The sequence below is a fragment of the Ambystoma mexicanum genome, chromosome 4p (assembly GCF_040938575.1).
Source record: "Ambystoma mexicanum isolate Mex_15411 chromosome 4p, UKY_AmexF1_1, whole genome shotgun sequence".
Taxonomy (NCBI): Eukaryota; Metazoa; Chordata; class Amphibia; order Caudata; family Ambystomatidae; genus Ambystoma; species Ambystoma mexicanum.
Window position 1 is genome coordinate 1,182,840,875 of NC_090927.1, and position 25,439 is coordinate 1,182,866,313.

A 25,439-nucleotide genomic window follows, 5' to 3' on the forward strand; every position below is an offset into this window, starting at 1 on the left:
AGAAAACCCTACAGAAACATTGGTTTGCCCTGATAGTGGAATGTATGGAACCTGTGAATGATCAATGGAACACTTCTGTGCCCCTGCATCTATCAAGAATAGATTTTTCCTATTTCCCACTAACATCTCAACGTAGGGACTTTTCTGCGTAACGGGAATAGGCGTTGGTTCCAAACCCTGCTTCGTCAATCCTAACGGAACAAAATGTCATCAAAAGGAAGTTCTTTAGAGAGGTAAGCAGCAGAAGGATGATTAAAAATGTTTCTATTATCCACACTCGATGCCTGATTTTCCTGCAAAAAAGGTTGCTGTGAATCCTGTGAAAACTGACTTCTACCAGGACCCCCTACACCTGGGCGACCTCTGGATCGTTTACCCATAATTCAAAATGTGTTATTTGACCTCTGCTGGAGGATCGGGCATTGTGCACACCAATGACCCTCTTGTCTACAATAAGCACACTGGTTAATGTTTACAGGACCCAAGGGCGCATTTCCTTGTGGAACGTACTGACCTCTAAATTGCGAATTACCCCCTCTAGGGCCTCTAACTATTTGCTGTAATAATACTTTCGTCTTTAAGTCTCCTTTTCTCTTCTCTAATCTTTCTTTTTCATTATTGACACGATTCTTGTAATACTGAGCCTGATGCAATACTTCTGACTGAGACTTCACTTGCCAAGCACTCTCAGAGGACATAATTTGCGATTGGATGTCAGGCAGCAATCCATGCACACATTTGTCTATGATTAATCTTTCCCCAGACTCTGTGCCTAAATCTTGTCCACTGAAATATGAAAATACCTGTTCAAACCCATTGAAGAACTCGGTAGCACCCTCAGACTTCCCTTGGGCACAGGCAGTAAGCTTGTCCCAAATAATTCTCTTTTCGGGAATTATAGTTTTCAATTTCGTAACTATCCTATCAGGCAAAGTTAATATTACCTGAGGCGGTCTTTCACCAGCTGGCCTTTCTCCATCAAGTCTAATCATGTTAGTCCATGTATCTTCTAACCCTGGTACATCATCTACAGTTCTAATCTGTTTCCACAAGTCAACAGGCAGGTGTACGGGAAATAACAAGTCGATATCACTTAAGGAGAATACCGATGATTGCAAGACAGACTCTATTTCTTTATAGAACACTGTCAGATTTTTCCTAATGTCGGGTATGGATTGTTTAATGGTGTTCACTTCCTGTCTTGAACAAACTGTGACACATAATTTGCAGGAATTTCATAGGCTTGCGCACCCGGTCTGACATCCGCTGGAACCTCGACTTTTGGGACAAGTTTCGGAGGAACCTCTCTCATAGGCAACTGAGAAGTAGGCAACTCCGAACGCTTACTAAGCAACAGAGCCATATCGAGCGCTAAAGCAGCTGAAGAAGTGTCAACCGAAAAGGCTCTCTTATAAATACTCAATAACTCTGCGGGACAACAAACCTTTCTTTTTACACACTCATCCTGTGGGTATTCTACCATTACCTGTATCACTTTCCTCTGCATTTCTGGCGTATACTGACTATATGTGTCATATACTTCAACAGGAGTTATCGACGTATCTGAGATCCATCTAATCGCATCTTTCGCGCAAATTCGCGTTTCCTCAGTTATCGATTTACGACAAGGAAGGAACCGTTTCTGCACGAACATAACGTCCAAACTATCACCATCTTCATCATCATACTGTAACATTTCCAGCTCCCTTCTATACTCAAGAATCCTCCCAACATGCTCTTGCACCTTCTCCGCAGTATCTCTAGAAAACACTAAATTATTCAGATCCCTCAACCCTTGTGGGAGATTTATATTATTTAGCCTGTTCCACATTACACATAAATGAATTCCTAATCCTTCAATAAAAACGTTTTTCTCAGGAAGATTGTCTATATTAGAAAGTGTGGCGAAAACATTAGCTTGTTCACCCTTCTCCATACAATCCTTAGCCCACGCAGTTAACTCATGTTTCTTCTCTGGAGAGACAGTATTACGAGTAACAGCCCTTGATCCTGCTCCCCGATCTACTACAAGCGGTGTCAAACCACTTGGAAGAGGGAGAGTAGGCAAATTTTGAACATCGAGGAACGGAGATACTATTACTGGCACAGCAGGCAAAGGTGGAGGAACAGGTGGAGGAGCAACGACAAGAGGAGGAACAACGACTGGAGGAAGAGGAACAGCAGGAGGATCAATAGGAGGAATAACAGCAGGGAGAGACAAAGCAGCAGGGAGAGGAACAAACGGAGGTGGCGCAGTGGCACCAGGCCTTCGTTCATTTAACAATTTCTCGATAAGTTCATCAGAAACATGGAAGTCTTTAGAAGGATACATTTTTTGGATACCAAGTGAAAAAGCCCTATCCATATTCCTAACTGACTCAGGCTGTTTATTTTGGTCATACAACAACGCTTTTTCAGCGTTTGTCATGACAGCGCGCATGCCTTTCTCTACTTTTAAGCTGCTGCAAAGCTTCTTTCTTCCAATTCTGTAATACGTCAAAAGCTGCAGGTGTAGCCTTTTTCCTCAATATTATAGATTCTAAGTATTCAATATGAGGGATTTCAAAACTAGCATTGATTGGCCACTGAAGTTCGGAAGCATGTCTAGTTTGTCTGTGCCAAATATCATTAAACACTATACTACCAATGCCGTGCTTACAGTACCTACTACACGCCGGCGACCCCTCCATTGGTACCGGTCGGCCAAATTCCAAAGATTGTCTGTCCTAGCGGAATAATGCCCTGAAGCAGGCAGACAATTTCCCAGGCATATCAGATTCCTGGTGTTACCTGGTCAATAATTGGACTTGCAAGAACAATGCGCCAAAACAAATTATCAGGATACTTAAGAATCGGGTCACAACTCACCTGATCAATCCTAAGGAGGTCCGATCAGATTTCAACTTTTTCTAACAAAGGTTACCTCGTGTTTGGTGATTTCGTCAAATCTGCCTGCCTCGATATATGGACCCTCGACAAGATGCCAACTCGGACCACGTGCTCACCGTCCGGGGATCGGGTCGTGCAGCGCTGCTGAGGTGTCGCTTCTCATCCAAGAAAGGGGACCCCTTTTACACCGTCCGATCCCGGTCTGATAGCCGTGTCAACCTTCAACGTGCTGGCATCAATCTTGAGGGTCCCTATTCGGGCACCATTAGTAAAAGCAAAAGGAAAGATCGAGGCTGAGTACCACAAAAGGAAATACACCATGCGCGGGTTTACAAAGATACACAGAACTTTATTCAAAGTAACTGAACAGTTTTCAAAGGAACAAAGTATCAAATAGCTATCTGGCCCTCAGTACACCACAACGAATACCAGCCCGTTCGATGTGAGAAGTGAGTGGGACTGTACATCAGAATATTCGCTCTTTTATACAGTTTTGTAACATGATGTTCAGCCCCTTTGTACGTTAATAATTCCCAATCTAGGGTTCGTGCCGAGTTCACCTCTGACTCGCCCAGCTATATGCATATGGATCACCTTCAGTTTACATGTTCAACAAATCTCAATAGCAACAGTATATTCTCAGATCCAACATAAGCCTTAGTACATATGTACACAATGTAGTTCAACAAGTGTTCTCGTTTAGTATTTACACAACATTGTGCTTAATATATGCTCACGGATCAGTTACGTTGGCACAGGTAATCCTCGATCTATAGGTCAACGAAGGACAAGGTCTCATTACATGACCCTAACATTTGGCCTAAGGGCAGTTTAGGCATTAACATGCATTCAGAGGTCAAGATGGCCATGTTACTAACAGAAGAACACTATCCACCATTTTAGAACACAGGGTGACTTTGGAGCGAGAATCAAAATGGCGGATGAACCTAAAATGGCAGCTTGATCGATCTAAGGTCAGAACCTTGCAACGCGGATTTCTTCGCAGAGCAACTGGGCTTAGGCCAATATATACAGTAAAGGAGGCATGATATGATTTTCCGTTCTACAAAACTATATGTTATGGTGGCCCAGTTAGCACTGATGCTGTATTGGTCGGGGAAGGAATGGAAAAAGGGCTGGCATAAACATGAACAGGGAGCCATGACCATTCCTTTGGATGTACTATATTAGGTTATAAATGCGGTCAGGGTGGCGGGGGCTCACTGCTGGAGGCAACCAAAAACACCCTGGGGTATTGGGACCGAACCTTGCAGTTCTTAAAAAATGGCTACATGCCTGGGGCCTTACAGCCCATTGGGCTATAATATGGTTTTCACCCTGGGTTGGAGCAACTCTTTCTGGGAACACTTGGGAGGGAGGGGCATGCAGCATTAAGATTGATAGATTTTTACCAGGATGCCTTCCCGTTGCTTTTTGAGGAATGTAAAGACAAAGTTCATGTAGGGGAGGGAGTATGATTCAGGTACATTCAGTTAAGGCACTGGACCTCACAGAATAGAGTGAGAGAAGCAGACACAAGGGCGTCATTGGGGTTAAAACTGACCATGAGAGAGGGAACAATTGCAAAGGGCACCTCAAGGCTTTATCAGCTGCTGGATAGGGCGCAGCCGGAGGACAGACTTCCATATATGGACAATTGGGACACAGAACTATAATTATGGAGGAAGATTGGGGATAGATTTGGAAGCATACAGCGTCAAAATGCACGACTATTAAGGATTCGGCCTATGTTCTCTGTTACAGGTGGTACCTGACCCCGCAGGGTACACATAAAATGAACCTGCACATCTCACAACTATGTTAGATAAAATGTGGACGGATAGGCGATCTCGGCCACATGCAGTGGTCCTTCCCTAAATACCAGTTAATTTGTAAAGAAATATTGGGGCACATCAATGAGATAGCGGGGCTGCAACTTCCTGAATCCCCAGTGGTGATTCTGCTGGCGCATTTGCAGAAGATATATACTCTGCAAGCAGAGCCAAGGTGACCCTTATAACACATTTGCTGACAGCAGCCAGAATGACTCTAGCCCAGGTTTGGAAAACAGAAGAGGGCTCTGTTCTGGCCTGGTGGTGGGTCAAAATTTGGCAGGCCTTGGCTATGGAGAAGATAGGCACACTGGTCACTGACACATACCAGACATTCCTTAAAGTTTGATTTCCGTTTCATTAATATGTTAAAGAGCGGGAACAACAATTCCATAAAGCAGGGGTGCTTAAAGTCTCACCATACTGTGAGGCAAAGTAGTGGACACTAACAGGGGTAGAGGGAGGTATAAAGGAATGGGGAGCCTTGAGGGTCTGAGGTTATGCCACATTTATTGTTTTTCTTTTCTTTTTCCTTGGGATTTTTGAAGTTTTATTAGGGGGTGGGGGGCAATTTGTTTATAAAAACCTTCATTGTCATCAAGGAAATGTAGTTTGATAGATTGTATGAAGCTTCTAATTCCTTTGCTGTCATTATAATTTGCCTTCAGGATGCTAATGTCGCTGGAACTAACTGTATCACATGGCATCAGTGATGATGAACTATTAAATAAAGGTTTAAAAAAAAAAATAAAAAACCTCTGGGGTAAGAGTTGTGTTTCTGTGGTGATATTTACATAGGTGTGCCAGCAGGTCTTGAAGATGACGTGGCATATTAGGAGTAGCCAGTGAAGATCTGTCAGATGAGGGTGATGGAATTGTAGTTCTCGAGTTCCTTGTTGAGTGTAGTGGTGGTTTTCAGGTCTGTCTTCAGTAGGGCATCAGACGTGGTAGGCTGTCTTAAAGAGTGGTTCTGAAGTGCGTTTTGAGGAGGTCAGTTGGACTGGTGCTAGGCTGCCTGGATCTTCTTGGAGATGTGCTTTTGAAGGAACGATCATTGTCTATTGTGAACCTAAGTAGCTTCACAAGAGCAGAAAGTTGGGTGTGTGAACCTGCTGAGCTTCATGTTAGAAAGTCATTCCTCTGTCTGGGTTTGTATGACATTTTCTATGCTGAGAACGTGTGTTTTTTGTGTGTTTGTCTTGAGACAGGTGCTTCATAATCAGTTTTGGGTGAAGGCAATTGTTCTGAGCAGTTTCTGAGAATTTGTAAATCAGTAATGGAGGCGCATTGCAAGTGAAGTTGCGCGAGAGTCAAATATGGGTGGATTTGTATGTTTCTGTAAGGTGTTCACACGGGGACTTCATGTCTAGGTTGAAGGTCACAGTGGGGAGGACAAGGACTTGAAGGTCTTTGCATGTTACCGAATATAATTTTTGAGATCTGGAGGAGCACATCTGGACAAGTTGGCATTGGTTGGAACGCAGCATGCGATCCGGTAGAAAACAGTGTTCTCTAAACCGATTTGTGTCTCTAGTATGCCGATCAAGGTTTTGAGTTCAACAATCTTAAAGAAACAGATAACAAGTGGAACTAGAAGGCATGGGCTACCAGTGTCAATAGTGTCAAGGGCATGATCCACTCCATGCACCAACCTGTTTTGAAGCTGTAACAGTATAAGAAACCAGTCAGATTGTATGAATATGCCTTTTGTCATGGATTTGGTCTTGCAATTGGATGGGGACTACTTTCCTTGACACATTCCATAAGGAAGTCAGAGGTGCGAGATCATTGGAGTCCATGTCTGTATGGAATGTATTTTTTCAGTAGAAAGAGGCTGTCAATCAGGAAATGTGCCTGTACAGAGGAATGTATTAAGTATACTGAGGGTGGAGAATGAATAGAAGGATGCTGTATTCACATTGTGTTGCTTCAGGCTCAGAGAGGATGTTGCTATGGTCGTTGCTTGAGAGTTCTGAAAGGATGGATGAGTGGGCACCACATATTGATCAAACAGTAGCAATTAATCAAAAGATAATAATTAGCCAAGAAATTAATCGGAGCGTATCAATAAAGCCTTGGCACAAGGATGTAAAGAATCCAAAAAAAGGGCAAGGAAAGATTTCCTAGCTCGTAATACTCTCACGCTATGCCCTTAAACAAGTTGCAGATGTTTGCTAAATATTCAAGTGATGTTCACAAGGTTTTTAAAATTATAGTCCATAGATCCCAATGTAAACATGCCCCAATCACTTTAATTTCATGAAAGGCAGTTGGCATTCAAAGTGTGTGTCCAAAAATAATTTCCAATGCATTTCAGAACTAGGTCCCTCACAAGGGCTGGGCACTATAAAAATAACATTTCACCAAGATGTGATAAATAAAGATAAATCAGAAACAAATTGTTCAAATACATACCCCACAATTGTCAATACCTGTGGTGTGCCACAGGGCTTTTGTGTTTCTCCTACTTTGTACAACATCTTCACAAAGCCCCTTTTCGAAAGAACTTGATGGTCTTGGTGTCACCTACACAAATTACGCCGATGATACTCAGATCCTCATCCGGCTGACGGGGTATTATGACAAGGATTTGGCCTTTGTAAATAGAGTGTACCTCATCATCCAGGCATGGATGGCTTCACACGGTCTATGCCTGAATGATGACAAAACAGAACTCCTCATCCTAGGCACAACAGCTAATCTCAACAAACTTAGCCAGAACTACTCCTTGTTTGAAATTTACAATAATATTATTTCCGTGGCTAAGGAGGTCAAAACCCTTGGCTTCTATCAAGACTCTACACTAACATTCAAAAAAACAAGTAAACGCTATGGCTTCAGCTACCTCCTATATCTGCAAACTTATCAGAGCAACCAAACCTTTCCTCCAACAACTGCATTACCTTAGCCAGAGCCTTGATCTTGTCCAAGTTGGACTATTGCAATGCTCTCTACGTAGGTAGTAATAAATACATCATGAACAAGATTCTTATTAATTATTAGTAAGTAAGGATGGCGGTAGAGAATTCCACTGTTGTGCTGCTTTGACAGGAAAGCTACTCTCCCCAGTCGTAGTACGTTTGAATCTTGGCACCAGTAGGAGGTTGGAGTTCGCCTTTCTGGAGGTGCGACAAGATACTTGTCTAGTGAATCTCATTATAAGGTATTGAGGGGCAGAATGGTGAAGACATTTGTGAGTCAGAGACAGATTTAAGGAGAATCTTATCTTTCGTGGAGAGCCAGTTGACAGATCTTCTAGTATCGGAGATGTGGGCTTTCTTCGGGAGACTTAGGGCAGCTCTTAGGGCATTATTTTGCAAGATTTCTTATAATCTTATTCACTGGATTAAGGAACATGACAACTAATGTACTGGTACCTCCACTGACCCTTGTTATAAATTTGTAAATTGTGTATATTATTCTTTTTGTGAATATGACTTATTGTATATGTTCTTAATGTTTTTGATGTGTTCAGCACTGTAACCATAGTTGGATTCCATCCACAATGCCACATGTAACCCAAGCTATACAATCCTCTTGTTGCTCTTGCACCCTGCTACCTCTGGGTTAGGTGCGCATTACAAATAATTAAAACAAAACAAACAAACAAAACAATAACACCAAAAGGTTGATACAAAAATAAAGGGAGAAAGAAAAAGTTGGAAAAACCTGAGATGCAAGACATCGAGAAAGAATTTAAGGAGCTGTTGGGACAAGGGGAATTATACACCATCTTGCTTGACAGCAACCAAAAATTGGAAAATTTCAAAACAGAATTGGAAGCTAAAAAAGTGAGAAAGTTTAGACGGGACACCTATGATTACCTAAACGAAGAAGTGTACACATGTATGGACAAGTTTGGACCACCACCGAGGAGACCTCAACCAGGGAGCTCAGGTAACTCATCAAGCACTTAGTCCGAGACCATGAATGTACAAGAATGTACCAACTCGGGAAAGTGTACACACCGACGAAGAAAACAAAACTCATGCCACAACATTGACTGCAGCTTTTATAGGACGCAAACCAGGAGAAAAAAGACCAGGAGAGGGAAGAAGAAATCCAAGAGGGGAAGGAAGGGTAACGAGACAGCAAATGAGAACTTAGTGATCAATCTATCCAGTAGACCACTTAATGTAGCTGAGGTGGATATGCTTCAAAAAGGCCTTAATTTTGTGCCAACATATTGCACTACCTTTTTTGATACAAAAGTAGAGCTATTTCGGTTCATTAAGAAACTCAAATTGAAAGAATTCTTTGATGAGCTGGAGAACGACGATGACCAGAGAGGAATGGAGCAAGATGATGACTTTCAGGAATACAGAAGTAAGAGCTCTCTGCCTACAGGACTAGCTCTTTGAACTTTACTTCAAAGGTGACCTATTTTGGTGCTTTTTCCACTTGAGAAAATTAAGCCCAATTCCATCTCACCAAAAACTACATCTACCAGCGCCTGCGCCTACGAGCACCCGTGCACCGAGTGAAGTACCGTAAGTACTGCTTTGCCACGATCAATCTCTGCTTCCAGGACTGGTTCTGTGACCTTTACTTCAAAGGTGGTATGCAACTTTCCTGAAACCACTTTAACATACCTTTAAGGACTTTTAAAGCACCTGGTACACTCGTTGATCATTTTGCTAATATTTTGTTGTATTATTTGCTTCGCGTAGACCTATTTTGCTGCTTTTTCCACTTGAGAAAATTAAGCCCCGCCCCTACTCACCAAAAACTACATTTACCAGAGCCTGCACGCAGCAGCACGCATGCGCCGAGCGAAGTACTGGAGGTACTGCTTTGCCGCTTCGCCGCGTAGAGCGGAGACTCCCGGTACTTCTTTTGCAATCAAGCATCTTATTGACTAGCGTAAATCCATTCATGCTGAGAAGCGTTTACACCCTGAAGTCTAACATGCCGACCCGAGACATCTTTGCTGTAGGCAATGGCAAACGAAAGCAAATAGACAGCGCACTGCGCAAACCGACTCACAAGGCTGTGCGTGCTAACTTGTCACCATCTGTTACATAAATCTCGCTAGCCAACAACCACAAAAAAACAGAATGCTGATATTAGATTATTCTATCAGGAGAAAACCGAAGCCGTGTCTCTGCCAAAACAGAAACAATAGTAGTTTCCCACCACAAAGTGCTAGCTGACTTACCCATTGCTGCATGCACTGACTTCCATAATTACTGCTGGATTTGTATGCACACCGAGTGATTATTTGGAGAAGGATAATAACAAAAAAACAACTAGCGTAGATTACGCCCAACTGATAGGTAGTGTGAACAGTGTGCAGTCCTTCAGACCCACAACAGACGTGGTTATTGATGATTTAACTATGGCTCCTCCCAGTGGAGTAACTTTCCTGAAAATGTTGGGGGGGACAATACATCTGAAGAAAAGGTGCCCAAGCCAAATGAATGGAAACAAAATGGTGTGCTATGAAAGTTGGGGGGACAAACACCCCTGCCCCCCCCTAAAATTACGCCCATGGCTCCTCCTGCTCCTATAGTATTCGAACAAGAGGACCCTGAATTCTATTTATGCCCTTACACCAACATCATCAAATTCTAGTATTCTTAAATATGATGGCACAATCGATCTTGACCCTAATCCTTCTTGTCTTCCAACCAATGACGAATTAAACAATCTATCCCAATCTCCCATTGTGTTCGGAAATGCATCCAATGAGGATTCTGCTCTAGTGTTTTCCTTTGCTGCTCCAACTCCTCGAAAACTAAATGATCATAAGCCTTATGCCCCAACTCCCTTGCTTACAGCCTGTTATAACTCCCCTTATGGAGGTAGTTAGCGCAATGAATATGGCCATCTTCTCTTTAGTGAAACTTTTTGAAACTCTCATTTGTAAACTTGATGCGCAAGCAATACTCATAAACAGAATACTTGCATGGCAATTTGCCCACAAGTATTCAGAAAAAAAAAATTGCCATCTCAAATAAATGAAAATGAAAATGGCCAATGAGGAAATGGCACATGCAGGGGCAAACAAGACAAAAAAAACTAAATAAAAAAAAGCGAAACCCTCGGCAAAAGAAACTCCCCGTAGCTGGGCCTTACCAGCTTTTGAAAAAATGATGTGTCCAGTTGACACGAATGCTCAGGTCCATGCTGCTTTTACGAAAAGTGATCTGTCAGCTAATCAGCCAGCAGACCTTACTTACCTCCGATTCAGCTATGGATTCTAATACACGGACGTATACAATATTTACAGTTCGCAGCAAAAATAAAAACAAAAAACATGGAAAACATGCGAATCAGGAAAGAAAATCCAAATACCCTAAAATACCTCAGGAAGCTGCAAACTCGGTAACAAAGCAATTTTTTAAGTCAATCACTCTACCAAAGAAAAATGGCATCATAGCAATAGATGTGGTAGTAAAAAAATATTCACAAATAACTCCATCAAAAAATGCTCATAAATGCCTTGACCAACCATCCTCCTTGATTTATGCCCCAATATCTGTAGTAACTGAGCATTACAATGCTCAGATCGTAAAAAATCAAGAAAATCATTCCCATGAATTACAAAATCAAAACATAGAAGACAGAAGTGTTGAAATCAAATATATGGCATCACAAAAGATCCAACAGCTACTATGCGCCTCTGAGTACAATCCAAATGGAATACAGAGTAACTATAATCCGCTGGACATACATAATAAAAAAGAACAGTATCAAAGACAAAAAGCCCCTTAAAAAAGCTCTTCCTCCCGACAACAGCTTTAAGTGAATTAAATTCATCTAGTATTAAGAAGCTGATTTCCGATGCTGCTGGTGCAGGATCAGAAAATAATCAAAACATCAATGGAATTAGACAAGAAGAAATCAGAAAAGCTGTTGGGAAATATATGGCCTCCCAGTCTACAGCTTCCATGGCACTCCAGAATAAAATGCATTTGACGGATTCTCCAGCAATTATTCAAAAAGCAGCTGTCATCACTCAGGAGAATGCAACAAGTCTAATGAACCGTAGGTGCAGTGCACATATCAACCTGCATAATAAAATGAAGCTTAACCAACAATGTCATTTTACTATAAGATTTCATGCTGCACCTTATCCTAGTTACGACTTAAATAGATCAAGTATTCTAGCAATATTTGCTGACATTCCAAATTTAGAAGATACCTGCTCAATAGATATTAATAAAATCGAATTTATAAATGAAAAGAATCTTTCAGTATCGAGATTGTGGACTCGCTCTAGACTGGTTCCTAATGCAATATGGCTAACCAAAGCCAAATTATTTGCCTTGGGCTTTGAAATATTCCAGAACGCCCAAAACATTAACAGATGCTAACCATGGTTCTTCATTTACTAACATCGGACCATCCCACTTTCAACAAAGCTCAAACCCGCGCAAAATTCAATCAAACCAAAATGCTAACAAGGATCAAAATATAAGCATATGCTGTCAAGACAAGCCATAACTAGATACAAATGCAGTAATGGCATTGGCTTACTACAAGAGATATTATGCACTTGCTGGGTAACAATGAAAATCATTTAGAAACCTTTGAAATAGTCACACTCCAGGAAACGTGGCTTACAGACACTCCGTCTTGGAATAACCATAACATAATATTTCATACCGCCAAGTGCGCTTCCGAGGGAAGGCCCATGTCTGGCCTTTTGATAGCAGCGAAAATCAACACTGGTATAGAGAATGAGCCATAGGCCACTCCAAACTTATTTATGGAAATAGTCAAAATAAGGGTTCAGAACGATGAGATCGCTCTAATTAACATTTCTTGGAACCCAACAGTTATAACTAATGATCGATTTTTCCAAGATATTAACACGTTATTTTATCTGATTAGCCTTGCTCCGAACATATCATACACGCGTCTTGTTGGTGAATTAAATCTGTACTGCTTAGACCCAAAATAAGAGCAAAGCGACACAAGGCTTATGCTTTGGAGCAACTTCACTCAAACAAGTAATATGATCATGACCAACTGCGCCCTACCTGGTGATATTCCTCCGCAGCCCACATGGAGGAGCGGACCTCATAAAGCAATCATTGATTATATATGTTGACCCCATGATATTTGCATTAGATGAACAATTTCAAATAAAACCACAAACAGAAAGTGACCAAGAGATGCTAACTTTTAAATGGAATGTCCTTCTACCGTCCAAAATACGCACTTCTAGTAACGTACAAGGTACTTAAATAATCAATAATGGACAATATAGATTTCGTTGGGCCAAAGCCTCTTTAGGAAGTCTCAATAACTCTTTCATCAATGCTGTAAACCACTCTGCATCTCACTGTATGAAACAAGCCTTTCAATACAGTGACCTATTATAACTTCCTAAAATGTACACTAGTAAACTATTATAACTTCATAAAATTTACACTAGTAAAAGTGAAAAGAGGATATTTAAAAATACTCATAATTTCGATCCACTAATAAAAGAAAGAAAAACTCTATATCGTCGGGATAAGAAAATGGCGATGTACCTTCCAATAAATCTGTCACGGGATGGCACTCTGTTAAGAGTGGCACAGGACACCCAGGAAGGGTTTGGGGTGGTTGTGCCGAAGTAAGGTGGACAGATAAGTACACACACAGCTGAAAGTAAGGAGAACGAAGAGTAGGCAAGTGTAGCAAGGAAATAAGGTAGAACAGAATGGATTCCCTCTAGGGGTGTATGCAGATATAGGAAAAGAGTATTCCATGGACCTTAAGAAAAACTCTAGCCTTCTGCACAGTTTGCTATAACAGAGGCCCACGCTGTTTGCTCATGGCTTGGAACAACAGCTATGGGTGTCTGTAACGTAGAAACGAGACAAGGGAAGGGGCAGAGGTTGCCTGATGGAAACCAACAGACAAGCTCTGTACAAAAGGGTCTACAAACCGTACAAGAGAAGATACTTACAGACAAATCCTGGAAAAGGAAGTTGATAGCAAACTAGCAGAAGGAAATTAAGGGAACGTTGTATAACAGGATAGGATAGCAGAGGACGGTATGGAACAAGGTTGAGAGCTCAGAGGAGCAGGAAAGCAATGAGCAAGCCCACAGGAGCAGGGCTGTAAGGTAGGGAGCCCAGAAGGAAAGGGCTTAGGGCAGTGGAGAAAAGCAGGCTGCACGGCACGGAGCCCAGAAGGGCCGGGTAGCAAGGAGTGAGCCCTGGGGGGCAGGGCCGCTGACCGTAGAAGGCTGCAGAGGACTGTAAAGGGCTGCTAGGCTGAGAACCCAGCGGACAAAGGCTGTAGATAGCAAGCCGCGGAGCGTGATCGGCTGCAAGGAAGAAAGGCCCGAGTACAAAGGCTGTTGGCAGCGGAGAGAAGCGGGCTGCGCGGCAAGGAGCCAGAAGGACCGGCAGCAAGGAATAAGCCCAGAGGAACAGGGCCGCTGACTGTAGAAGGCTTCAGAGGACTGTAAGCTGCAAGGTAGGAAGCCCAGGTGACAAGGGCTGTAGGCAGCCGGAGTGAGGCAGGTTGCAGAGCAGGGAGCCCAGAGGACAAGGACTGTAGCCAGCTGGAGTGAGGCAGGCTGCAGAGCAGGGACCCAAAGGACAAGGACTGTAGGCAGCCGGAGTGAGGCAGGCTGCAGAGCAGGGACCCAAAGGACAAAACTGTAGGCCGCCGGAGTGAGGCAGGCTGCAGAGCAGGGAGCCGGCAGTGCAAGGGCGGAGGCTGGAAAGCAGCAGAGCGTGATCGGCTGCAAGGCAGAAACCCAGAAGGGCACAGGCGTGGCTGGAAAGCAGCAGAGCATGATCGGCTGCAAAGCAGAGAGCCCGGCAGGGCAAGGGTGGAGGCTGGAAAGCAGCAGAGCGTGATCAGCTGCAATGTAGAGAGCCCGGCAGGGCACTGGATCCAAAGCCGGAGTAAGAAGGAACCGCATAAGATCCGTAGCTCGAAGCAAAAAGGTGCCGGAAGGACTCTTAATGCAAGAGACTGAGCCCCTGCAGGCAGCAGCTTTTATACCATCCTGCCCAGCACAGAGGCAGGCTAATTGGTCGCACCTGGATCAGCACACCTGCATACAATCGGCCACCTCCCTCTCTGTTCCTGAGCTGGTGGAAGCAGAGCTGATCCCTAGGGCTTCTGGGGATTGTAGTTCCGATGATGACAAATAGGAATAGCCAGGAATAGATAGTTATAGCCAAGTGCATTGTGGTAAGTGTAGTTTGTTGGGAAAAATAGAAAAGCACCAAAGTCTCGCAAATGGGAAATAAGGTCCGAGAAGTGAATAGTGGTTGACCCAAGAGTTTTCCGCAGATAAATGAATAACAATTAGTCCATATTGATCGCCAATGTATGCGCTCATGGCGCAGGCATGACAAAATCAAAGAACAGTTACTCTTAGAGTAATCAAAACTACAGGAATTGGACATGAGCGTGCAAGGCTATTGCATATCAAAATGATGGTGAAATCATGCTTAGATCAATCAATAACAAGAGCACTGCATACATCTGGGCTTTAATAAATCAAGCTAATTCTGAGTCACAATTAGTGATTCAAATAAATGGAGTCTCTGAGCAAAAATGGATAATGCACTTTACAAATTTGTATGCATCTCCTACCTCCCCATCTCGTGAATCCATTACCTTTACTGCCAGTCAATTTCATCTACAATTCGCCAAAGATCACATCTTGTACTTTATAAGCAAAGCCAGCCAATCACGGGCCCCCGGGCCCGATGGATTTACAACTGCCATGCTTAAGCAACATCAAGTTTTTTATGAGCCACAAAAATCCTCTTTTTAGGGGCTGTGTGGGTGAGGATAATGAAACACAAAATCAAGAGAATCCCACAAATCAGCTTCCTTCCCTTACCGCTCAGAGTGAGCCACCCCAGATGTATGTATACGTAATCCTTTGCATTCCTTAACCCAAACAACGGGCACATAACCATGTAGTTGTCAAAAAAATTATACATATTTTAATATTTATCTCAACATGTCATAAATCACAATATACAATATTAAAACAACACACCAATTTGTTCCAAACACATTCTCAGCCACATATTTTTGTGTATACATATTTCTTCATTTCTACAGAAAGCATAGCAACGCACGCTTGGAAAATCTTTTCTATGCCATTCTATGGTGTATTCTCCCCTTGAAACCACCACTCTTGTTCATGCCCTCCCCAATTTATACGGGCAAAGAAGGGCTGTGCCAACACTTTAACAAAAATGTGTTTCTACAACCAACAGAAAGTTATATCTTTTGGAATAAGCAAAGCAAATAATCCCAATTGCATATCCTGTTGGTGCTGTCTTCAGGGCACTCGGGTTCAGTTCATTTTCTGGTTTTCACGCATATCATCACTTATTAGTATGCCACAATTGTAATTTATCTAAAAGACAAACAAACATTTAAATTTAAAAACATGGTTTTTTAACTTTGTGCAAAACAAGTACTACAAAACATCTATAACAGCTTCATCTCTATTACCAATATTAGCAGCAGGGATATATTGATTCTTGAGTGGTTTAATTATTGTCCACTATCACACTTGCCTAAAACATTAGGTATGATTTACTCTCTTCATCTCATGTGACTACAATTCCACAGTCTCCCTTCGGAGGCTACATTTCATTAGTCCGACCGTCTCCTAACAAGAAAGACTCATCGTTCTAGTTTTTCAAAAAAAGAGCATTTTTTGTATCATCTTTGATCTACAGTAATCAAGTTCCCCTCTCTTCTTAATTATCAGCAATTAGTGAGCCAAATTGCCTAAGTGCTCACCTCTAGCTGAATCTTCAATCATTTTTCACTTTTTGAAGTAACACATATTCGCGCAATGCGGGCGAAGTCACCTCCCAAATGTATTCTTTATATAGGGGGCAGAGGCCCAACCCGTCTACCGTCCAATATAAGGCCTTGATCTGTAACAAAAATCAAGGCCTGTGTTGTTTTTCAGTATAATAACATTGACCGCCCCGAAGTTCAATAGTGTTTCAATGAGGCTTACCAAAAGGTGTTTTCTCCACTGCCTTCTATTTCCTTTATTTCTATCATGGGAACATCGTCTTATGTCGCAGTTAATGTTGCTGCTCTAGGCGTGATCTAAGTTTATGAATATAACAACAAAAGGACGCAGGATTAAATCTCCCTTCCAAATCTCTCATTGCAAAATGCATACATAACACCTGTGTCTTACCTCGCGGACTTGTCTGAAATCTTTCGTCCCGCTCGCGGTAAACAAATGCTTCTCCGCAGTGCAGTGAGCCTACTGTCGGGTTAGTCCGTCTTAAATAGCAGGCGTATTTATATCACGTGCTATACGCGTATACTCGTGTGTCGTAATAACACGTGACTCGCGGCCATCTTGCTATGGGTGTATCATCCTACAGTGTTGAGATAAATATTAAAATATGTATATTTTTTTTGACAACTACATGGCTATGTGCCCGTTGTTTGGGTTAAGGAATGCAAAGGATTAAGTATACATACATCTGGGGTGGCTCACTCTGAGCGTTAAGGGAAGGAAGCTGATTTGTGGGATTCTCTTGATTTTAAGCTTAAGCAACATCCAGAAGCATGGACACAAATCTTATTTAACTTGTTTACCCACTTAAACCCGGACAAACAAGATTCTAAAATCCGGAACACATTCAATATTCGGCGTTCAAGAAGGGAGATCGTCACAATCCTTCAAACTATATGCCGATCGCCCTTCTGGATGCCCCGGGTAAAATCTTTGCGTGACTCATTCTCCAAGACCTGAAAGACTGGACCCTACGATCAAACAACCGCAATCCGCATCAGACCGGATTTGTGGCAGGATTAGGAATAGCCATAAATACTATAACCTTAAATGCGCTCAAAGCACATTGTGTTACTCAGAAGCAACCTCTGTGTTTTGCCTTTGTTGATTTTCAGACAGTGTTCGAATCAGTAGACAGACAATTATTGTTGGAAAAATTGAAAAAAAACAATGTCCTATCTCTCTTTTGACTCTTATTGAGCTGCTACAATCATCCACATCCATACACGTAAGGATGACCCTAGATGGTCCCCTGACTACATCGTTCCCCACCTAGAGAGGCCTCAAGCAGGGGTGCATTCTGCCCGCCATTCTTTTAATTTATTTTGTCCTTGATATGAAGGACGAATTTCTTTCCATCGTTTCAGATTCTCCTAAATTGGGAACCCATCCTGTCCCATGGCTATTATACGCTGACGACCTTGTGCTAATGTCAAAAACACCTAGAGGTCTCCAAAGATTACCAGACTAATTGGGTCACTATACAGACAAAAACAACACAAAAATTAACTTAGAAAAAACACAAACAATGCAATCTGTAAAGGGCACCTCGCGTAAATAGTTACGTTAGTATGGAAACTTCAAGACATCAAATTAGAGAGAGTCCATCAGTATAAATATTTAGGAATCAACATAAATGATGAAATTAATGATAAGACATATCTGATTGGTATTCGAACCAAGCTTATCACTCTAATCTCGCAAGCTAGAGCCATATTTTACAAGTATTGAACATTTATTTGTTGCCTAGTGCTGTCCTACTACAATCAAAACTAGTGCCCATATTAACATATGGTGCTGAGACAAAACTGCCCCAAGAACAACTCTTCTGGGACAAGATGGAGAGTACTTTTTAGCAGAAAGTCTTCAATTTGCCGCAATGTGTACCAATACCTATGATACGCATTGAACTGGGAGCACTTTCACTGTATGTAAACTACACATGGAAATTATGCTCCATGCTAAGGAAATGTCTTCTGGCTGGAAATTCAAATAACTTCTTAAATACACTAGCGTCCTATCTTTTGACATCTGAACATGATTTTCCTTCGAAATGGAGGAATCTTACTCTTAACATTCTAGTGGAGGCAGATATCCCGATTGAACTTCTGATGCAGAACCCTGTACGTGCACAACAAAAATTATATCAAGCTGATTGGATTCATACCCAACAAAAATGCAAAACTTACTTAGACTTCAATTCCAATCCATTTGGTCATAAAACATTGTGTGTTCTGGAAGACTATTTGATCACATGCCCGTTAGCACAATTTAGAAACTCATACCTTAGATTCAGGTGAAACCTGTGGCATACAAAAGACATTTTAGCTCAACAAGGTATTATCCCAAAACATGAAATCCTCTGTCGGTTTTGCCAAGCAGAAGAACAAAGAGAAACCCTACAACATTTGATGGTTGAGTGTCTGAATCTAATAGTCAAACATTGTTTTTGATTTTAAACGGCAATTCAACCAATTTAAAATTATGATGACTGATGAACTATGGAAATACATTTTTTGCTCTAAGTTAACTGCAGTCAGAATAGCCAAATAAGGAATGATATATGAGGTGAACCTCAATAAAATAGGTGCCTTAAAATTTAACAAGGCCCCTTATATATGCCTATCGTCTTGGCATTAAACTCAGGGCCTATTTATTTGTATAACATGCTATTCAAATCTAAGTGAAATGTTCTATGATAACTTGACCTTGTACAATTGTCAGCTCTTGATGCAGTTATAAATAATCTTTTGTCCCTTCTTTTAGTAATTATTTTACAACACATGATTTGAATTGTTTTTGTAATATGTGTTTTACATTTTTTAGGCATTGTATATGGTCTAAATGACATTTTATATGTTTTAGAGCTTTTTAGAGTTGTTGCATGAATTATATAAATCTGTAGGTTCTATTATTGTATTGTATGTGTTGTGACATGATAAATGGCAATATCAAATAAAATACTGTAAAAATACTGTAAAGCTTTCAAAAAAAGGTTAAGCAAAATTCGATATGTAATTATAAATTATTGAAATTGAAAGGTTATATAAAAACAGCCAAAACAATGTAATTTTTTTTTAAAAAAGAGCCCATTAATGCCCCCATCAACATACCGTCAATAGAGATTTTTCACAAACATACCCTCAAAGACCTTAAGAAAATGTCCTACAAGCGTCCTAAATACAGCAATTTCAGACCTTCTGAACTGACTTTACTTAAGAACCTGTATGGTGATAAAGATATCATCCTCCGCCCTGCAGACAAAAGGGGAGCCCTGGTGCCAATGAACAGTACAGATTACGGCTATGAGTGTGAAAGACTACTTAGTGACCAAACTGTACATGTTAAACTTGACTCTGATACAACCATTGACATCATGTCCAACTTGGCGAATATTCTTAATAAAGTGGAAGATCTGGAATGAATCAATCAACACACTAAGACATTTCTACAGAAAAGCCATCCAAGAATACCTAACTTTTACATACTTCCAAACATACACAAACATTCCACTTCTCCTTCAGGGAGACCACTTGTTACTGTGATGGAGAGTGTACTTCAGCCAATAGGCAAATATATTGATTTCTTCTTGCAACCACTAGTACAGAAGACTAGCACATACATCAAAGACATGTCCCATTTTTTTTAGAACACCTCAATAACACCATATATGCTCTAGATTCCATCATGTTCACCATAGATCTGAAGAGTCTCTATACATCAATCCCCTACAATTTTGGCATGGAAGCCCATGAGTGGTTCCTTAATGAAGGAGGGATTAGAGCTTCCAAAGAATTTATTCTAACACTGTTTCAATTTATTTCAGAAAATTCCTACTTTCAGTACAAGGATCATTTTTACCTACAATTTCAGGTACATCCATGGGGGAAACAATGGCCCCTCTTACGCGAATTGCTATACGCATACATTTGAAAAAGAACACATATTATAACTACACATAAAAGAATTACATATCCCTTTGGGTACGCTACATTGATGATATTTTTGGAATTTGAAAGGGGACCCAAAAAAATATGGAAGGATTCTTTGACTTCATGAACAGAATTGACCCCAGGATTCAGTTCACCAGTGAATCATCTAAGGAACAGAAACACTTGCTTGATGTCGCCATCAATGCAAAGGAGGGAAATGTGTCACCAACATCTATGTAAAAGAAACAGATCATAACAATTTATTGCACAGACTCAGCTTTTATCAACAAAGTCTCATCAAGAACTTACTCTTTTGCCAGATGTAGGAGTCAGGAGGATCGTTAGAGATACTAATCAATACATGAAGTAAATCGGCAAGATGGGACAGAAGTTTCTAGCCTGTGGCTACAAGACAGAGGAGATTAAAACGGCCACAGATCGGCTGATCGATATGCAACATAAAGATCTTCTTACAGAGACATGTAAAGAGAAAGTTGGTCCTGGACTGGTGTATGTTTCTAAACACTGTACGTTGCACTCTGTACAAAGCAATCGGATCAAATCAGTGATATAAAAGAACTGGAGAACTCTGTCCTGTGATAGCAGAGTAGAGCATTTGTTTCAGGATCTGCCAACATTTACATATCAAAGGAGCACCAATCTCAGAGACCATCTTGTAAAAACGAGACCATAGAGGAAACAACCACTGACAACAAGAAAAGGGATATTTCTGTGCATGCATTGAAGCAATTGTGGCTTTGTAACTAAGGGTAATAACATTAATCATCCTAGATCAGGAGAGAAAATTAGGATCAATAGTTTTGCAACATGAGCCACTGCGAACATTATTTACACGATCAAGTACCCATGTGGGATCTATTATGTTAGACAGTCAAAATGACAAAGAAAACTAAGATGGAACAAACACAGATCTTGCATCAGGAACAGTAATATGAATTCAGTGATGGGTCACTATTGGGTAGAGAAGAAGCAAAATATTTCACAGATTAACTTCCAGATAGTAGAGACAGTTTTGATTCGGGATGCACACGAGAAACTGGCCGTAAGACTTGATTAAAGAGAGACCTATTGGATTGAGCGACTCAATGCCATGACCCCCGGCAGCATTAACGAAGAGACCGACTTTATGTCCTATCTTTAACCTTGAGATTTATTCCTATGTTTTGACTGGTTTGTATTCCTGAGATTTTATTTATTTTTGTGATTATTTGCTATTTATTTTTGTAATTACTGTATTACGCTTGGGTCTGTGTTGTATCCAGTTGGTTACAGCTACATCCCTGTAACCCAGAATTATCCTATTGATTTGTTGTGGTCTCTATAGTCTTATGGGCACATTCATGCAATCTAGAGTCAGTTTGCTATGCTACATATTATATTGTTACAGATAATATTATTGCTGTCTTATCTGGGCCCCAGCTCTGGATCACTCTTCTCTTTCTCTCCATTCTTTCTCTGCTCACTCTTTGTCATCTCTCTCTTTTCTTGTCTTCCTGTCTTTCCACCCCGACAATTTATAAGGTATGGGGCGACTTTCCTCTCTCAGGTGCCTTCAAATCAGATCTGTGGCTTCCCTCTTCCTCCTGCATACTTGGCTCTCGCCATGTCATCATTGTGATTTTTCCAGTTCCTAATTAGATCTTTGCTTGTGGTCTGTGAGCTTTGGAGTGTTTGCCGGTTTGGTTTCCTGCCCTTTGTGTGTTTTAGTTCTGAGCTTGCCAGGTCCCATCTAGCTCTATTTAAACAGCCCTTTTTTGTGATAGGTGATCTTGAACTGGAGCCAGTGAATCGGCGATGGCTAATGCAGTTTTTGAAGGATGGGGTGGTGTGCTTGGGTACTCATCAGGTCAAACTATCTAATGTACTTGCTCCTTTCTCCTCCCCTGCTCCTTCCCACTGTCCTTGTTTTCCTGATCGCCCCAAGTCTGCCTACCTTTCTGCCGTTCTTCCCTTTCTTACTTCCCCCTCCTCTGTTGCTCCCTGTGTCGCGTCCTATTTCTCTCTACCTATACGTTGTCTCTTGTTTACTCCACTCCATTTGTCCCTCTTCCTTCTCCACACTCCCCTGCTCACTCAACTCACTTTGTCTCTCTACCTACACGTTCCTCTCCTGTCTGCTCCAATTGCTTGGTTTCCCCCTCCTCCACTGTCTTTCACTGTCCACTACACTCCCTTTCTCTCTCACACTCTATGGTCCTCTCTTGCCTGCTCCGCTCACCTCTGCCTGTCACTGCTAACCAATGCTACTTCACTCGTCACCACCATCCTACATTGGTTCGCTGCCCACCTTTTATAGACCAACCCTGAACCTGTAGGCAGGTTTCTCCTCTCAGATGTGGGGCTCTGTCCTTTCTATGCCATGATAGGCTGGACACATTCAAACTCCCGTTCCCAGCTGGGGTTTGTTGGGATGATGGGCATAGAAGCAACACTCACTTATATACAAGACTGTCTGAAGATGTATTGGTGCTTGTGCGGGCCCATTTCAAAATGATGCTTGAGGCCACCCTTGCCTACGGCTGAGACAAACAGTCTGAGCCGCCCATGTGGTGCTCAGATGCCAAGCGAGGGATAAAGGAATGTATGGATGGGGTTAATAGCTGCAGCACTAAATGTCAGCTGAAATGCTATTTATCACTCTTTGTCAGCAAGGTAATGTAGTCGAAACCATAGTTAAAAGGGAACAAGGTGATTGCTGGATACTGTAAATCCTGAGGGAGATAACAGCCTGATGGTGCTAGCAAAGACAGCCTGCAAAGCATGTGTTGCAAAGTGCACATCAGGGGCCAGATTACAGAAAGTTTGCACCAGTGCAAGTGCAAAGTTTGCACGCTATTAGCACTAGGGCAAAGTTTGCCCATTTTTTTAAAACAATGGGACACATTAAAAACCCAATGCATCTCGTCATGTGCAGTTTGGCATATTAAAAGCACCAGGGCAAACATTGTCCTAGTGCAAAAAACATGCATTTTCACTACATTTTTGCACCAGGGCAAAGTTTGCCATAGTGCTCATATGGAATAGAATAGTATTAGCACTAGGGCAAACTTTGCACTGATGCAAAAATGCATCAAAAATGTATCTTTTTAGCACAAGGGCCATTTTAGACTGGTTCTTTTAATATGCCAAACTGCACTTGTCATGTTGCATGTGTTGCAAAGTGCACATCAGGGGCCAGATGACAGAAAGTTTGCATCAGTGCAAGTGCAAAGTTTGCACGGTATTAGCACAAGGGCAAAGTTTGGCATTTTTTTTTCAAACAATGGGACACATTAAAAAACCATTGCATCTCGGCAAGTGCAGTTTGGCATATTAAAAGCACCAGGGCAACAATTGTCCTAGTGCAAAAAAGATTCATTTTCACTACATTTTTTGCACCAGGGCAAAGTTTGGCCTAGTGCTAATACGGAATGGCATTAGCACTAGGGCAAACTTTGCCCTGGTGCAAAAATGCTTCAAAAATGTTTCTTTTTAGCACTAGGGCCATTTTAGCCTGGCACTTTTAATATGCCAAACTGCACTTGTCATGTTGCAATGTTTTTTTTAATGTGTCCAAGTGTTTTTAAAAATAGGGCACACTTTGCCCCAGTGCTAATACCGTGCAAACGTTCCACTTGCACTGGTGCAAAGTTTCTGTAATCTGGCTAATGTCCTAAAGGAAAGCTGTATTTTGTGTTGTGATATGATAGTCAACAGTGGGCAGCTGTTGGGTTGGGGTGTACCTGAGTCCCCCATTATCACTGAAAAAGGTGAAAAGCCCTGGCGCCTCCCTTGCGTTCGTGTTCTCTATGTCTAACCTTTCATGGCACCTCTCTTTACAACGCAGAAACGCATTGAGGTAAGGTCATGGTGTTGGCTAAAACAGGCTTGCAGAGTTGCAGACTATCGCCCAGGCGTTATTTTCGAGGCTTTCTATTACGCTCTCCCGATTGGCTGCACTGCTCTTGTGATTGCGTGTTATCTTAATACGCTGCGCAGTTTTTCCAAGGCGTTAGAGGGCGAGGGTCAACCCCGTCTCCTTGGTAGCAATGCAAACAGCTACGCTTGGAACTCCTCGCCTCCGGCCTTACTCGGCAGCGTGTGTCATCCATTTCCCTCAAGGTCAAGACCTGTTAATTATCACAGAGTTAGAAAGCAGTCCATGCTCGTGCGACCCGCGCTCCTCAGCAGAGGAAGTTCCCAATATGTTATACCGAAATACTTGGAAGAGCAGAACTTTCTGAGGAACTGCTCAGTACAAAAAAACAACGTAACGGGAGCGTGGAATGTCACATCTGACCAACGTGCGCACGCATTCCCTGAAAGTAGCAGACGAAAGGGCTGTGTGGTTCATAGCTTTAAACCAGAATACATGAAGATTAATGTACGACTTCATTCATTTCCCCGACATGTACAATTCCCGCGAGAAACACGTTTAAAAAGCAAAGACTTTTTTTTCATCTTTTTCTTATAATTCTGGCATATAGGTAACTAAATTAAGAGTTCTGCCGATTCTGAGTTTGCCTTTCTAGGCAACCGAAAATGTGTGTCCTTGTGCGAGAGTGGTCACTGAACAAAAACTCTAACTTCATTACTTTCAGATGAAAGGCCGCTTTTATTCATGACAGGTCTGCTCACAATCATTAACATGTTAACTTTCTTTACAACAAATCCTCTTCTTCAGTCTTACCGTCTTTCTCTTCCCCTCCCCCATCTTTCCTTGTACTTTCTTTCCTTCTGCTCTTCCTTCTTATTCCGCACTTTTTATCTCTCGTTGCTCTTTCTCTCTTCTTTCTGTTTTTTTTTCTTTCTTTCTCTTCTCAATACCTGCCCGCTCTAGGACCAAGTAAATATGTTCTCTTTACATTTTATTTTTCATCCCCTTCTCTTCTCTTCTGGTAACCTTTAAACCCACTTCAGCTATTGTTAACCTTTCTTATTGTTTTTCTGTTCTAGATACTCTGTTCTGGAACTCAGCGTGACCCCCCCAGATGGTGTCCCTCTACCCCCCCTACTTCCCTTGTCTTTAGAAAC